This window comes from Acinonyx jubatus, chromosome D1, assembly GCF_027475565.1.
Source record: "Acinonyx jubatus isolate Ajub_Pintada_27869175 chromosome D1, VMU_Ajub_asm_v1.0, whole genome shotgun sequence".
Classification (NCBI taxonomy): Eukaryota; Metazoa; Chordata; class Mammalia; order Carnivora; family Felidae; genus Acinonyx; species Acinonyx jubatus.
The window spans coordinates 16,200,289-16,217,252 of NC_069390.1; the positions used below are offsets into that span (position 1 = coordinate 16,200,289).

The 16,964-nt window shown below is 38.6% G+C and overlaps 1 protein-coding gene across 3 annotated transcripts in view; it reads left to right on the top strand.

The window, feature by feature from the left end:
• The window catches only part of CKAP5 (cytoskeleton associated protein 5), a 110,572-nt gene that overhangs the window by 11,561 nt on the left and 82,047 nt on the right, over positions 1 to 16,964 (top strand). The window contains exon 1 of one of the 3 annotated variants that reach the window (XM_053203234.1): positions 12,924 to 13,656. The exons of 1 other annotated variant lie outside the window; for it this stretch is intronic. The gene's annotated coding sequence lies outside the window, so the exon portion shown is untranslated. Of the gene's footprint in view, positions 1 to 12,923; positions 13,657 to 13,765; positions 13,916 to 16,964 lie in introns of those variants that run through there. One more of the 3 variants, XM_053203235.1, reaches the window with a different exon arrangement.

The following is a 16,964-nucleotide window of genomic DNA, read 5'->3' on the forward strand; positions in this document are numbered from 1 at the left end:
TGATCCATGGACTGCAGAATGGATATTGTGTTAGCAGGCATGAAAACATTAATCTTGTATATCTCCATCAGAGCTCTTGAATGACTAGGTGCATTGCCAATGAGCAGTAGTATTTTGAAAGGAATCTTTTTTTCTGAGTAGTAGGTCTCAACAGTGGGCTTAAAATGTTTGGTAAACCATGTTGTAAACAGATGTTGTCATCTAGGCTTTGTTTTTCAATTTGTAAAGCACAGGCAGAATAGATTTAGTATAGTTCTTGAGGGGCCTAGCATTTTCAGAATGGTAAATGAACATTGGCTTTAACTTAAAGTCACCAGCTACATTGACCCCTATCAGGAGTCAGCCTGTCATTTGAAGTTTTGGAGCCAGGCATTGACTTCTCCTCTCTAGCTATGAAAGTCCTAGATGACGTCTTCTTTCAATAGAAGGCTGTTTCATCCACACTGAAAATCTGTTGTTTAGTGTAGCTACCTTCATTAGTAGCTAGAACTTGTGGATAACTCTCTGCAGTTTCTCTGTCAGCACTTGCTGCTTTACTTTGTCCTTTGGTGTTATGGAGATGACTCTCCTTAAACCTCATGAACCAATCTCTGCTAGCTTTAGACTTCTACAGCTTTACCTCTCTCAGCCTTCATAGAATTGAAGAGAGTCAGGACTTGCTCTTGATTAGGCTTTGGCTTAAGAGAATGTTGTAGCTGGTGTGATCTTCTATCCAGACAACTAAAACTTTCTCCATATCAGCAGTAAGGCTGTTCTGCTTTCTCATCGTATGTGTATTCACTAGAGTAGCACTTCTAATGTTTTTTCAAGAATTTTCTCTTTGCATTCACAATTTGGCTAACTGGCGTAAGAGGTCTAGCTTTTGGCTTATCTTGGCTTTGGATGTGCCTTCCACACTAAGCTTAATCATTTCTAGCTTTTGATTGATTTATTTATTTATTTAAAAAAAATTTTTTTTTAACGTTTATTTATTTTTGAGACAGAAAGAGACAGAGCATGAACGGGGGAGGGTCACAGAGAGAGGGAGACACAGAATCTGAAACAGGCTCCAGGCTCTGAGCTGTCAGCACAGAGCCCGACGCGGGGCTCGAACCCACCGACCACCCACCGACCGCGAGATCGTAACCTGAGCTGAAGTCGGACGCTTAACCGACCAAGCCACCCAGGCGCCCCTCTAGCTTTTGATTTAAAGTGAGAAACATGCAGGGCGCCTGACTGGTTCAGTCGGCAGAACATGTGACACTTGATCTCAGGGTTCAAGTCACATGTTGGGTGTAGAGTTTACTTAAAAAAAAATGGATGGATGGATGGATAAATGTATTAAAGTGAGAAACATGCAAGTCTTCCTTTCACTTAAATACTTAGAAGTCATTGTAGGGTTATTAATTGGCCTAATTCCAGTATTGTTGTGTCTCAGAGAATAGGGAGGCCTGAGGAGAGAGTGAGAATAGGGAGGTTCTAAGAGAGGCCAGTTGGTGGAGCAGTCAGAACACAACAACATTGGGGTGCTTGGGTGGCTCAGTAGGTTCAGCATCCAACTCTTTTTTTTTTTTTTAATTTTTTTTAATGTTTGTTTATTTTTGAGAGAGAACGCAACTGGGAGAGGGGTAGAGAGAGAGGGAGACACAGAATCTGAATCAGGCTTCAGGCTCCCAGCTGTCAGCACAGACCCCAGCGTGGGGCTCGAACCCACAGACTGTGAGATCATGACCTGAGTCGAAGTCAGAATGACCTGAGTCAAAGTCAGACGCTCAACCAACTGAGCCACCTAGGCGTCCCAAGCACCCAACTCTTGATTTTGGCTCAGGTCATGATTTCACAGTTGTGAGACCTAGCTCTGCGTTGGGCTCTGCGCTGGAAATGGAGCCTGCTCTAGATACTCTCTCTGCCTTTCCTCTGCTCGCTCATTTTCCCTCTCTCTCTCTCTTTCTCAAAAAATAAGAAAGAAAGAAAGAAAGAGAGAGAGAGAGAGAGAAAGAAAGAAAGAAACAAACAAACAGCATTTATCAATTAAGTAAGATTGCTGTCTTGTATGGGTGTGGTTCGTGGTGCCCCAAAACAATTACAATAGTAACATCAAAAATCACTGATCCAGGGGCGCCTGGGTGGCTCAGTCGGCTAAGCGTCTGACTTCAGCTCAGGTCACGATCTCGCAGTTCGTGGGTTCGAGCCCCGCGTCGGGCTCTGTGCTGACAGCTCAGAGCCTGGAGCCTGTTTCAAATTCTGTGTCTCCCTCTCTCTCTCTGACCCTCCCCCATACATGCTCTATCTCTCTCTGTCTCAAAAATAAACGTTAAAAAATAAATAAATAAAAATCACTGATCAAAAAAAAACAAAACAAAAAACCAGATTACTGATCACAGATCACTGTAACAAATATAATAATAAAAATGGAAAAGTTTGAAGCATTGTGAGAATGACCAAAATGTGACATAGATATGGGGTGATGTAAATGCTATTGGAAAAATGGTGCTGATAGACTTGTTTGATGCGGAGTTGCCACAAACCTTCAATTTGTAAAAACCACAGTATCTGGAAAGTGCAGTAAGGTGAGGTATGCCTGTATCACTTTTTCAGGGAGGCCCTCCCTGACCCCTCAGTGTAGATTAGGTGCCTCTGTTACACCCTCATAGTAGCTGGCCCCTGGGCTACTGTATTGTACTACCTGTATTCAGCCAGCACATTAGCTGAGTGCCTAACAGTAACCTCACCTGATCTGCCAAGCACGTGTACTTGTGGAGCAGGGGAATAATGTGGATATTAAAGGAGGATTCTTAACATGTATAAGGCCAAATTTCATTTAATTTTTACATTTAGTTGGATTACCTTAGGCAAATTTGCTTAATCTCTTTACCTCAGTTTCTTTGTCTGTAAAATGGGGATAATAGTATCAGGTTCAGAGTTCTAACAATTTAAATGAGTCAGTAATTTAAATGCTTAGAATAGTGCCTGGCCCATGGTGAATGCTCCAGAAGTGTGTATTAAATAAGGAACCACATGAAAGTGGTACTGTTAGGACAGATGATGAAACTGAGACTCAGCTAATGTGTGACAAAGCAAGTTTTAGAATTCAGATCTAACTTCAGAGCCCAACATGACAGGTTTAGAGACTGGAGCTCTGTACAATTAGATTTATTGCAAACAACTGTTCTTCTGCCCTGGCTTTGCCAAAGTGAAAGATTCTAAAATTAAAATTACCCTCTTTTAATGGATTTTATAATAAAAAAAAAAAGGGTAACCAAGAAAACAGTGGCAAAACTCATAAAATTTCAAAATTTATCGCTGAGTGATTTCTCACTTTGAAAAAGTTTACTTCAGAATTCCATTAAATATATTGTTTTCCTGACATTTGAAATACACATTCAACATACAAAATTCTATTTATAAATAACTCAAGGAACACATTTATTATATATTTAAGACTTCTGTGGTTTGATGAAATGATGCCATTTTAAGAGTTATGTTAGAGTGCCAAGCACTCTGCTAGATGTAGGGTAATAAACAAAATTTGGTTGCTTCTTTCAAAGGAGATACAATGCCCAAAAAATGTTAAGGGGGAGAAGTGAGGCTTAGCTTATGGGATGAGTAGAGATAGAACCAGCTTCAAGGTTCCACGCGGAATTTTAAAGTTTTAGAGCTTTTAAAAACATTGAAGCTTGTTTTTGTTTTAAAAAGAAATGGCTAGGTATGAAAGTGAAAAGTAAAAGTTCTTCAGCCAGCCCCATAGATGTGCTGCTTAGAAGTAGCCATTGTTTTAACAATTTTCTGTGGATCCTTACAAAAAATGTGTATGTGATTTCAAACATGTACAATGTTGCATTTGTTTTGTATGGCTGCTGTAACAGATTATCACAAATGTGGTGGCTTAAAACAACAAAAATTTTTTCTCTCACTGTTCTGGAGCCCAGAAGTCCAACACAATTTAGGATGAGTCTTCTGGGGGCTAAAACTAAGGCAGGGCCATGTTCCTCCAGAGGCTCTCTGGGAGAATCCCTTCCTTGCTCTTGGGTTGGCTGTTGGTATTCCCTAATTCGTGTCATATCACTTCAGCCTTTTCTAATCTTGCTCTTCTCTGCCTTTATGTGGCCTTCTCCTACGTGTGTGTCAAATTTCCCTACTTCCCTGTTACAAGGATGTATGTGATTGCATTTAGGGCCCATTCAGATAATTCAGGATAACCTCCCTATCTCATGATCCTTAATTTCATCACAGCTGCAAAGACACTGTTACCAAATGAAGTGACATTTACAAAATCTAGGGATTAAAATCTAGTATTTTGGGGGGTCGTTATCAGCCTACTACCAATGTGTACAGCCCTCTATATGGTTTTACTAAATGCAAAAATGACTTCATATACAGCCTTCCAATTTTCTTTTAAAAATTTAATGTATTTCTTCCACATGAATATTTATTTAGTCTTCATCTTTTTTTAATAGTTGCAGAGCATTTTATTGAATGCATGAGTGTCTCACTTTTTAAAAGTTATAAAAACATGCAACACACAAAAACTACCATTTTTAATTAAGTACATTTTATTTTATTTTATTTTAGTAGGCTCTATGCCCAGCACAGAGCCCTGAATACAGAGTCCAACAAAGGGCTCAAACGTACGATCCTGAGATCATGAGCTGAGATCAAGAGTCGTCTGATGCTTAACCAACTGAGCCACCCAGGCACCCCATAATTAAGTACACTTTTTAAAAATTTTTTTATTTATTTTGAGAGAGCGACAGAGAGAGCAGGGGGGAGGAGGAGAAGGAGGAGGAGGAGGAGGAGGAGGAGGGTGGGGAGGAGGAGGAGGAGGAGAGAGAATCCCAAGCAGACCACCAGTGCAGAGCCCTTCTCAGGGCTAGAACCCATGAACCACGAGATCATGACCTGAGCCGAAGCTGGAGGCTTAACCAGCTGAGCCACCCAGCTGCCCCTAAGTACATTTTAAATTAAGTACATCCACATTGTTGTGAAACATATCTCCAGAATTTTTTTCCCATCTTGTAAATCTGAATCTATACATTCTCTTTCCCTCTTCCCCCAGCCCCTGATAACCGTCCTTCTACTTTATGTCTATGAATTTTACTAGTTTAGATACCTCATGTAAGTGGAATTATACAGTATTTGTCTTTTTTGTGACTGGTTTATTTCCCTTAGTGTAATGTTCTCCGTTCATTCACACTGTAGTGTGTAACAGGGTTTCCTTCCTTTTTAAGTCTTGTATTCCACTGTATGTATATATTTTACATTTTGTTTATCCATTCCTTCTCCAGTGGACATCTGTGTTGCTTCTACTTCTTGGCTATTGTGAATAGTGCTGCTTTGAACATGGGTGTACAAATCATGTTGAGACCCAACTTTTAATTCTTTTGGATATATATATATATATACACACACATATATATACACACATATATATACACATTCAGAAATGGGATTGCTGAATCATATAGTAATACGGTATCCAATTTTTAATGTTTTGAGCAACCTCTACCATGTTCCATAGCAATTGAACCATTTTACAGTCCTACCAATGGTGTGCAAAGGTTCCTATTTCTCTACATTCTTGCCAATTATTATTATTATTTAATATAGTAATCATCCTAATGGGTGTAAGTTTATCTCATGGTGGTTTTGATTTGTATTTTTCTGATGATTAGTGATGTTGAGCATCTTTTCATATGCCATTGGCCATTTGTATATCATACTTGGAGAACTGACTATTCAGTTCTTTTGCCCATTTTTTTTTAGGTGGGGTATTTGGGTTTTTGTTGTTGTAGGAGGTCTTTCTGTCTTCTGGATATTAACCCCTTATCAGATATATGATTCGGAGATATTTTCTTCCATTCTGTAAGTTGCTTTTTTACTCTGTTGTGTCCTTTGATACACAAAAGTTTTTAAGTTTGATGTCCCAACTGTCTTTTTTGCTTTTGTTGCTTGTGCTTTTGGTATCACATCTAAGAAATCATTGCCCATTTCAGTGTAATGAAGCTTTTCCTCTATGTTTTTCTTCTAGAAATTTTATAGTTACAGATCTTACACTTAGGGCTTTAATCATTTCAAATTAATTTTTGTATATAGTATGAGATAAGAGTCCCAACTTTGTTCTTTTGCATGTGGATATCCATTTTTTTCACAGACACATAAGGAGTCTGCTTTGTCCCCATTGAGTGGCCTTTGCACCCTTCTCAAAGATCACTTGACCCTACACATGAGGGTTTATTTCTGGGTTTTCTGTTCTATTGGTCTATTTGTCTGTATACTAGTACCACACTGTTTTGATTACTGTAGCTTTGTAATGTTTTGAAATCAGGAAGTATGAGTCCTCCAGTGTTTTTCTTTTTCAAAATTATTTTGGCTATTCGGGGTCCTTTGAGATTCCATATGAATTTTAAGATGAATTTTTCTATTTCTGCAAAAAAATGCTGTTGGGGTTGATAGGAATTGTGTTGAGTCTATCAGGAGTATGGACATCTTAGTAACTAAGTTTTTCAATCCATGGATGTGAGATGTCTTTCCATTTATTTGTATTTTCTTTAATTTCAGTTTCACCTCCTGGGTTAGGTTTATTCCTAACCAAAAGCATTGTATTCTTTTTGATGCTATTTTAAGTGGGGTTGTGTTCTTAATGTCCTTTGCAGATTGTTCATTGTTAGTGTATACAAACACAATGTGTTTTTGTGTGTTGATTTTGTATCCTGCAAGTTTGCTGAATACATTTATTCTCAGATTTTCTTTTGTGGAGTCTCTAGGGCTTTCTACATATAAAAGTATGTCATCTGCAAACATAATTTTACTTCTTCCTTTCCAATTTAGATGCCTTTTATTTCTTTTTCTTGCCTAACTCTTTTGGCTAAGACTTCCAGTACTGTATTGAATAGGAATGGCTACAATAGGTATCCTGATCTTATAGGAAAAGCTTTCAGTCTTTCACCACCGAGTATGATGTTAGCTATGGGCTTTTCATAAATGCCCTTTATTATGTTGAGGTAGTCTCCTTATATTCCTTGTTTGAGTGTTTTCATCATTGAGGGTGTTAAATCTTGTCAAATGCTTTTTATTGCATCAATTGAGATGATCATGTGGGTTTTGTCCTTCATTCTTTAACGAGTTATGGTGTATTATGTTGATTGATTTTGGTATGTTGAACTATTCTTGCATTCCAGGAATAAATTCCACTGGGGCATGGTGTATAATGTTTTTAATGTGCTGTTGGACTCAGTTTGCTAGTATTTTGAGGATTTTTGCATCAGTATTTTATCAACAATATTGGTCTGTAGTTTGCTTGCAGTGTCTTTGTCTGGCTTTCATTTCAGGGTAATTCTGGCCTCATAGAATGAGTTTGAAAATGTTCTCTCCTCTTCAAATTTTTGGAAGAGTTTCAGGATTGGTGTTAATTCTTCTTTAAATGTTTTATAGAATTCTCCAGTGAAGCCATCTCTCCTGGGCTTTTAATGTATCACTTTTAAATCCCCTTTGAGTGATGGTTGATAGTAGAATGTTTAACTGGGTGTGGTGCCCTGAGTAGAAGCCATAGGAGGGAAGGCCTGCTCTGAAAGTGATACTGACTTCTTGGTGCCACAAATTGTGCTAGATGTGACTAGATGACTCAGAAACTGTCCTTCCCAGTACTCTGTATATGCAGAAGGAAATATAGTTCATATTCCTGACTTCTTGAATCAGTGTTTTTATCTTTTACCACATTACTTTCTTTGCCAGGCATGAGAGACTGATGATTAAAATTGTGCTTTTTGAGTGGCTTGTGTGAATCCCTTCTTTTTGGCCTGGGGACAAAATCTATTCTACCAGGGTGAGATTGCCTGGAAAGGGAAAATGATGGTAGAATCCACATGTATGCAAACTGTGGTTTTGGATTATCAGTACAACCGTTACCATCCCTTTGTAGTAATTTAACCAAGGGCCAAAGAGAATGAGGCTATGAGATTTTACCACTGAAGTAGAAGCACTCTCCAAACATTTAACATTAGCTGCAGATATCTTACTACTGAAGAACTTGGAATTGCAAGCATGTTGTTTATCATATACAAATAGTGGTTGTGGAGCATGGTCTCAAAAGTTTAGAGGTGGGAGAGCTGTTAATACAAACTCCTTGTCTTATGCATGACAACACTGAAGCCTCCAAAGATTCAATGACCTTCCTAAAGTTTCACAGCTTTATGGTAGAAACTTATGGTAGAACAGGGATTTGGGAATATAAATTTTCTTCTTTCCAGCCCAGTGCTCCTCTCATATTGGAAAAAAAAAAAAAAAAAAGTGCCTTCTTACACTTCTACCTGAACATTATGGAATGTAACTTTTTAAATTATAAAATCCTACTAACAAGAGGCAGAGCTTTTTTTTTCTTTCATTTTTAAACTCCTGGAGTATTTAATATATTTTAAATATAATATATTATTTATGTTGTAAATTTGAAAAAGAAACGCCCATCATCCTACCACCCAGTTTAAGAAATAGATCATTACCAATATCCTGTGCAGTCCTCCTGGATTGCATCCTGGGTTTAATTCCCTGCTTTTTTCACTATGCTAAGTTTTCAGCATTATCCTCCTTATACTTTTCTTTTAAATTAAAAAAAAAATGTATACATTCCTAAGCAGTATATTGTTTGGGTTTGTGTAATCATACTGTATGCTCTCTAGTACTAGCTATGGTTTGTGAAATTCATGCAGGTTTTTGCTAATAGTTGTCTTCATTTGTTTTCACTACTGTATAATATCTTTTCTGAATATACCACAGCTTGTTTATCCATTCTCTTGTCAATGAGTTTTTTAATTGAGATATAATTCACATACCATAAAATTTATCCTTTTAATGTGTACATACAATTCAGTGGCTTTTTAACATATTCACATGGTTGTGCAACCATCACCAGTATCTAATTCCAGCACATTTTCATCACTCCAAAAAGAGACTTCATACCCATTAGCAGCCATTCCCCATTCCCTCTTTCTCATTCTACCCACCCCAGCCCCTGGCAACCACCATTCTACTTTCTGTCCCTGTGGATTTGCCTGTTGTGTGCATTTTATACCAAAGGAATCATACAACATACGGCCATTTGTGCCTTGCTTCTTTCACTTAGCATAATGTGTTCAAGGTTAACTTATGTTAATAGCATATAATACTATTTCCTTTTTATGGCTGCATGATATTCCATTGTATGGATAGGATATTCCACATTTTGTTTATCCTTTCATAAATTGGTGGATTTGGGGGTTGTTTCCACTTTGGGGCTATTATGAATAATGTTGATATTAACATTTATGAACCAGTTTTTGTGTGGACGTAGTGCTCTCAGTTCTCTTGGGAATGGGTTGTTAATACAAATATTTTCCAAAACGGATGTACCAGTTTCTCCATGCTCACCAACAATTACAAAAAAATTCCACACCTCCTTTTTAAAGCATTTTTTTTGAAATAGTGGACAAGTATTTATGGTAAGTTTTAAAATATTTTCTTGAAGCTTCTTTTTGTTTCCTACTCAAGAGAATTATATTTTGATAAACATGTTTAATATGACTTGTTATGTAATAAGATTGTTGAGGAATTTTACTTAGGCTATGGATAAGCCCATCTGAATGTTGGAAAACCAGTTAAACTGACAGGTATATAATATATGCTTTGGTTTGTTCTGCTTACTAGGAGTACTATTTGTTTAGCCTTGTAGCTTGTTGATCCAGATAAAATGACCAAATTTGACTGCTTTTGGATGGGATTTGAAAGACTAATTTTCATTGATCTACCCCTTTGAAAGTATTAATAAAGTAGCATCTAAGATTCATACCAAATGATCAATGACTGGTTTGTAAATGGAAGAGGACATTACAAACCATTAAAACTAAATTGCAGAAAAAACTGGCTTTAATTCATAGGTATAAAAATATGGAGCCATACTAGAAATTAGTACTAAGTAATAATACAGTTACACTTGAACTCTCAGACATTGCTGGTGGAGGAAGATTGCAGAGTGGTTCATATAGCCGCTTTGGAAAACATTTTGGCACTTATAAAATTAAACATACATTTACCATACCACTCAACTTTCCCACTTCTAGGTTTTTGCCCAACAGAACTGAAAACTTACGTCTGTATAAAAATCTGTAGTAGTCTTTCACAATTGCTAAAAGCTAGACACAAACCACATGTTGGTAACTGGTAAAATTGATGAGCAAAATGTGTTAGATCATACAAGGGAATATTACTCAGCAATAAAAAAGAAACAAATTGCTGATCTGTGCAACAACATGGATGATCTCAATTGTATTATGAAAAAAGCCATACTCAAAAGACTACACACTGTATGATTTTTTTTTTTTTTAATATGGCATCGTGCAGAAGGCAAAACTGTAGAACAGCATACTGATCAGTGGTTGCCTAGGGGAGAGGGGTTGACTACAAAGGGGGCACCGGGAAATATTTTGGGCTAGGGGAGATGTTCTTGATTGTGGTGATACTCTGTGACTGCCAAAACTAGAACTATGTACTAAAAAGAGTGAATTTTATTGTATGTAAGTTATACCTTAATAAACCTTACTTGAAAGCTCTCAGCTTGGGGAATCTCTCCTCCCTCTCTAAAACTGAGTTATTATCTCTTTCTGACAGCTGGGAACACAGAGAGCTGGGAGCAGTTGATGGTATGCATTTGCTTTTTAGTTTTAAAAGGAATGTGACAGGAAAGGTAGACAGTATTTGTTGAACATTATATTTTTTATTTCTCAAATACTTCTATATAGCACTTTATTATAGGCACTGTCCTAGGTGCTTTATACATATGATAAACTTAACTGGTTTAATTCTCCTAATGACTTAATGAGGTAGATATTATTATTTTTCCCATTTTACATATAGAAAACAGAAGCACAGAAAGGTAGCAGCTTGTCTAAAGCCACACAGCTAATAAATGGTTCCAACTAGGATTTGAACTAGCATTCTATCTCCAGAGTCCATACTCTTAGTCACTAACTTGGCTTCTTTCTTTCATTAAATATGATCTAATGAAAATTTCCAGTTAATGCTTAAAACTTCCTTTTCCTGGGGTGCCTGGCTGGCTCAGTCAGAAAAGTATGCAACTCTTGATCTCAGAGTCGTGAGTTCGAGCCCCATGTTGGGTGTAGAGATACTTAAATAAATAAAACTTTAAAAACAAACAACCCTTTTGCGTTGATGGTTATCACACATTAAATAGTTTTCTTTTCTATGTTAATGTGTTACAGAGAAAAAAACGTTACAGTGAAAAAAGAGATATACTTTTTTATTTTAGAGAGAGTATGGGGGCAGGGGAGAGGGGAGCAGAGAGAGAATCTTAAAGCAAGCTCCATGTTCATCATGGAGCCAGAGGTTGGGCTCAATCCCCAAACCCTGGGATGAAAAAAGATATTTTAAAAGCACAAGAAATCCCACCTTCCTTTTGTTTTTTTTAAATTATGCTTGTGGATTGAAGTTTTTTTTAAGTTTATTTATTTATTTTGAGAGAGAGAGAGCACATGCACAAGTTGGGAGGTACAGAGAGAGAGAGAATCCCAAGCAGGCTCCACACAGTCAGCACGAGCCCCACACAGGGCTCAAACTCACACAGTGAGACATGACCTGAGCCAAAGTCGGTCGCTTAACTGACTGAGCCACCCAGGCGCCCCCCCCCCCCCCGCCCGCACTCGACCTTCCTAAATCATGAATTGTTATCATTTTCCTATGTTCTATATATAATTTTTACCAAATCATTTCCTAAACAGTTTCACATTCCCATGTTATGGAGAAGACTACTAACTGGTAGTTGAATTGTAAAGGTTTTACATGTCCAGTTTACTCTCTTCATGGTATAGTAAAGAAAAAAGCAGTAACCAAAATAAGATGGCCTATATTTAGACTATATTTGGTAAAATATCTAAGAATTATTCAGGAATATTTATATAAAATGTGTATTTGAGACAGATATAAATCTGTATAATAATAATGAGCTCTCATGTCTGAGATCGAGCTGTACAGTCAGTGGATTTCTTTTCTCTCTAAATTTTTAATTCACTAACACGCATAGCACTGGGTGTTAGCCATTTGTGTGTGTGCATGCACACCTGTATTCACTGTGCTATGCTTATTGACGGTTGTCTGGACTCCTGTATCAAAGAAAGTGTTGGTCATAATTTTTGTGATAAATATTTATTGAATATTCATTTTGTATCACACTGGGAGAAAAGGGTGATTATGATACATTCTAGCCCTTGCCCTTGAGTTGCTCACAATCTAATGGGGAGGCTGATCTGCAAACCATTACCCTCAGAATAGTGTGATATGCTTCCTGGGGATAGAATGAACGGTCTTAATTACCTAATTCAAAAGTATCATTCACAGTTAAATGCACTTTAAAGTGAGATTTTCTTGGCAGTTGAAAATCAGACTATTCTAATCTGAATCCATTTCTCTTACTGGCAGCCTGATCCTAGAATTCTCTAAGACCTTCAGAGACCTTCAGAATAGAAGTAACCTGTCCGTTCCCTAGTAAGCAGAGCAGTCTTGCCTGTCCTTTGGAATCTATATTTTCACTTGAACCCATGTTTGAAATGGAGGATGTTATTAGGGCACTTAAAAAATGGTCTTTTGCCTCACTAAGTTGATTCCCATACTTGTCTGGTGGTGGTTTAAGGCTTTAATAAGGTGTGTTTATTCAGCTAATATAGGCTTAATATATTCCTGACAGTATGAGACACAAAATGCAGTCGAACCTTGTAAACTGAGATTGAGGAAAAATTCCTCCTATGAAAAGAAAGTTAAAACCCACTGATAACCTATGGAGGGCTCAGAGACCATTACTTAACTCCAGAGATATTAATCCAGTTTCTACTACAGTTTTCTCAAGAACTCTTCATATTAAATTGCATGGCTGCACATCACAATTGTATTTGTGTGCAAGATTTCTTCATCTACGTGGACATGTGATGAATTCTTGGTCAGTTTTTGAATTCTTGTGCCAGTTCTTGGCACATTTTGCTCACGAGACGGAGAATGTTTTCCATTTCTCCTCCTATTGCCTTCCTACCCATCTTCTATCATTGTCTGGGATTTCCCCTGTGGTAGAGAAAGGGTGAGGTGGTGAATCAGTGCAGGCTGCCCAAATTCCTTTCTGGTTCTTTCAATTGCCATTTGAAGAACACTAACTGCTCAAATTAATGGAATAAGCATCTTACATAATGGGGGCTATATATTTACCCAGATACTTTGGCTGTTGCCTGCAGCAATTTTTTTTTTCCATCCCTGGAGGAGGGATTAGGATTGTGATAATAAGAACTGGTCACCTCCTTTGTTTCGGGAACGTTGCCTGTGTTGCCGACAAAAAAAGAGGCCCACCCAACCGGGGAGGAGTCTTTCTAGTTGGTCCTTCTTTTGCCTCATGCCTTGAAAACCCTGTGGGCTAGAAGCAGCACCCTGAGTCCTGCAGACCTCTGGACTAAGATGCGGCTCCTTTAAGCCTTCAGTGGGTGTTGGGAGGGGCACCGAGGTAGGGCGGGCACTCTGACAGAGAGCTCTGGGCCCCGCCCCTGGAGGAGGCGTTTCTCAGCAGCCCTCCGCACCAATGCCGCCACGGCCCGCCGGGTATTCCTGCTGATTCTGCTCGGACCATAGGGCCCCCAGACCTCTCCCTGCCCAGGGAGCGTAAGTGTCAAACTGCGGGCGGGGGTCAAGCATCCCGTGCCCGTGCCGGAAGTCCTGGTGGACAGTGCAGGGGACTTTCCTGGCCTATCAGAGGCTTAGGTGGCGAAAGAGCGTAAACAATGCCGGCTGCAGTGAGCTAAAGCCTGGGGCATCTGCTCTACTTCTGGGTGGTGACAGCGGCCCTAGGGTGCTTGTTTGGATATGCAGTGGTTGAGCTGTGTCCACGACCCGGCTTTGCCCCAGCCTGGTTCCTCTTGCGGTGAGGAGAGGTTTGCTTTTACTCGAGTGTAACCCCATTGAGCTGGATGGGTGGAGCTGGATCTAGTGTCCTGGGCCTTGGGTCCTTCGCCTGGGATTTGGAGACCTGGGTAGTTTAGGGATGAGTAAGCATTAGATTTTCAGGTACCTTGGTAGAGTTGAGCAGTAACTCTCCAAGTTGACCTAATTCACAGCCAGGTTTTAGCTTTCCAACTCCCCAGAGGCCTGTGTTGCTGTGGGTCCCTCTTTTGGAGACATTAACAGTGATCATCTGCTCCGGAGAGTTCAGTTAATCTTCTGTCCTGCTGATATGAATAGCAGGATGTGTAAGAGATCGCTCAGAGACAGCTCTTTATCCTTCCCCTTCAGAAGGAATTTATGAGAGGCCACCATCCCAGGACTAGGACAGCAAGCACACCCAAGTTTCCTGAGATAACTGCTAGTGAAGCAGTTCAGATTTCTGGAGAATACTCCAGCAAGAGGGTAACACTTGTCCTTGTTAATGGGAATTACCTGAGGGCAGTGAGGTTTTTAAATTTAGGGGGAAGGGTTTGTCTTTTTGTTACTGGTACTTAGAGATGAGCTTTTGTCTGGGTTGGCCAAGTAATAAAAATCTTAACTTTTCTATGACAGTTACATAATTGTTATGCTTGTTTAATCCATTTGTCCTTTCTATATAAGGTTTGAGTAAAGCTCTCTGGGCTTGCCTGTGTATTCTGTTTTATCCCTATTTCCCTGTTTTATAGTTCTTTTCTTTTCTTTCTTTTTTTGTTTGTTTTTTTTTTTTGTTTGAGTCTATTATCATACTTCATTGGTCATTCAAAGGAGTTGCTTTTGGAGTGGACATTTTCTTCAAATTTCCCTCACACTTATTCTATGCTTCTGTAGTAGCATTTCCTTAACCAGAAGTGAGAGTCCAGGAATGGTAATCAGATCCAGATCTCGTGTATTGTGATAGCGAAGAGCTTTTGTAGGTCAAGAGCTTGGGAATTAGCCATAAAATGGTTTCACTGCCATGGCTTCTTCCCAAGTAGAAAGCTGAAACAGCCTGTTTAGTAGCTTTATGATCATTCTTATAGACTGTCAAGTTAGAGGAACTTAAAAGGATACTCCAGTTGGACCCATGAATGGTACGGCCAAGTTGGTGGACTGAGAGAAAGGAGATCTAGGTTGTAGGCCCAGCTCTAACATTACTCATGACTTGATCTCTTGGTGCCTTACTTTTAGCTGATTGATGAATGAGAAAATGCAGATTGCTTGAGTCTATACGTTATAATAATATATACTTAATAGGTAATTTGTTATTTAATTGAATACTAAACTGAAAAATCGGTTCAAAATTTATTCTAAGTTCTACCTTTAATATGACCTTGGAAACATTTCTTAATCTCTAGTCTAAAAATAAACAATTACATCTAAACCTTTTCAGCAGCAGTGTGGATTATGTGGTATTTGAGCTCTTTGGAAGATGTTTTAGATACAGTAATATGTAAGATTATAATATTACCGTGGAATAGACTTATTTTAGCTGGCCTCCTTGCCTTTGCTTCTGTTTCATGCTAGTTGTAAAGGCTCCTGAGAGCTCTGAATAATTGAAAGTTATGAACGTTTGTAGTATGACTAGATTGAATGAGCCATAGCAAGCATCATATATAGTTCAAATTAATTTTATTAATGCTTCTCTTTGTTGGCAGTTTTATTTACTCTTAAAGCATCAAACCTTGTTATGCAATGACAACTCGGTTTCCTATGTCTGTGTTTATAAAATCCAGAATCCTCTGTTTAATCCTGGTGCCACATTTTCAGTCACTTGAAGATCATATTTCTCAAGTCTAAAACTAAACTCATCATATTCCTCACCTCTTCTCCATTCCCCAAAAATAAACAATACAGAACTCCTGACATTTTTATGTCATTGACACTACTGTTCTCCCAGTCACCTAGACTGGATCCTCCTACTAGTCTCTAACTGCTCCCACATCCTTATTTGCTAAGGCTTACGGATTCTCCTTCTTTAATGTAACTCCCTTCAGTCTCCCCTGCCCATCCTTTCCAGTCCTAAGACCCCTAATTCTGGCTCCTATTTATCTTTGTCCTGGAGTACTGTGATAATTTTCTAGCAAGAGTCTATTTTCTCTCCCTTCCAATCCATTCTACATAGATTTATCTTTCTGAAGTAGATAGGATTATGTCATTGCCCTGCTGCAGTCATCAGCATCTGCTGCTTAGCTTAATATTCAAGATTCTACATGACCTGACCCTCGTCTACCTCTCTGGTCTTAGACTATGGTAAATGGAGCCATTCATTGTTCTTTGAACATGTTCTGTACTTTTCTGTCTCTAAGACTTTCCCTTTCTTATTTTCTCAGCCTAGAATATCTCCTCTTCTACTTCTGTTTGTTTGTCTGTTTTTTTGGAAATCCCACCGTTCATTAATCACTGAGTTCAGATACCATCCTTTCTGTGAGATTTTCGCTGACCATACCTCACTTACTGGTGGTTAATCCTGTCTTAGGGAGGCCTGGGTGGCTCAGTCGGTTGAGCATCTGACTTCGGCTCAGGTTATGATCTCACAGTCAATTCGAGCCCTGCATCAGGCTCTGTGCTGACAGCTCAGAGCCTGGAGCCTGCTTCGGATTCTGTCTCCCTCTCTCTCTGCCCCTCCCTGGCTCATGCTCTGTTCTCTCCCTCAAAAATGAATAAACGTTAAAAAAAAATTTTTTTTTTAATCCTGTCTTAGAACTCCCATAATCCTTATTTATCCCTTGCTTAAAGCAGTTTCCACACATAATATATTTTGTATTATGATTATTTGTTTAAACTTCTTACTTGTACTCCTGTGAACTTAGGCACCCATAGGAAAATTCAGTGAATGTGAATGCTTTAGGTAAAATTGGAATAGACTAATTCCTTATTATTAGAAAGGACTCTTAACCTCTGCAGCCAACATATGCACATGTAAAATGATCAGTAGCTTTAACGTATCATTTTTTTAAAGTTTATGTATTTATTTGGAGAGAGGGAGCAAGCGAGAGAGAGCGAGAGCGTGA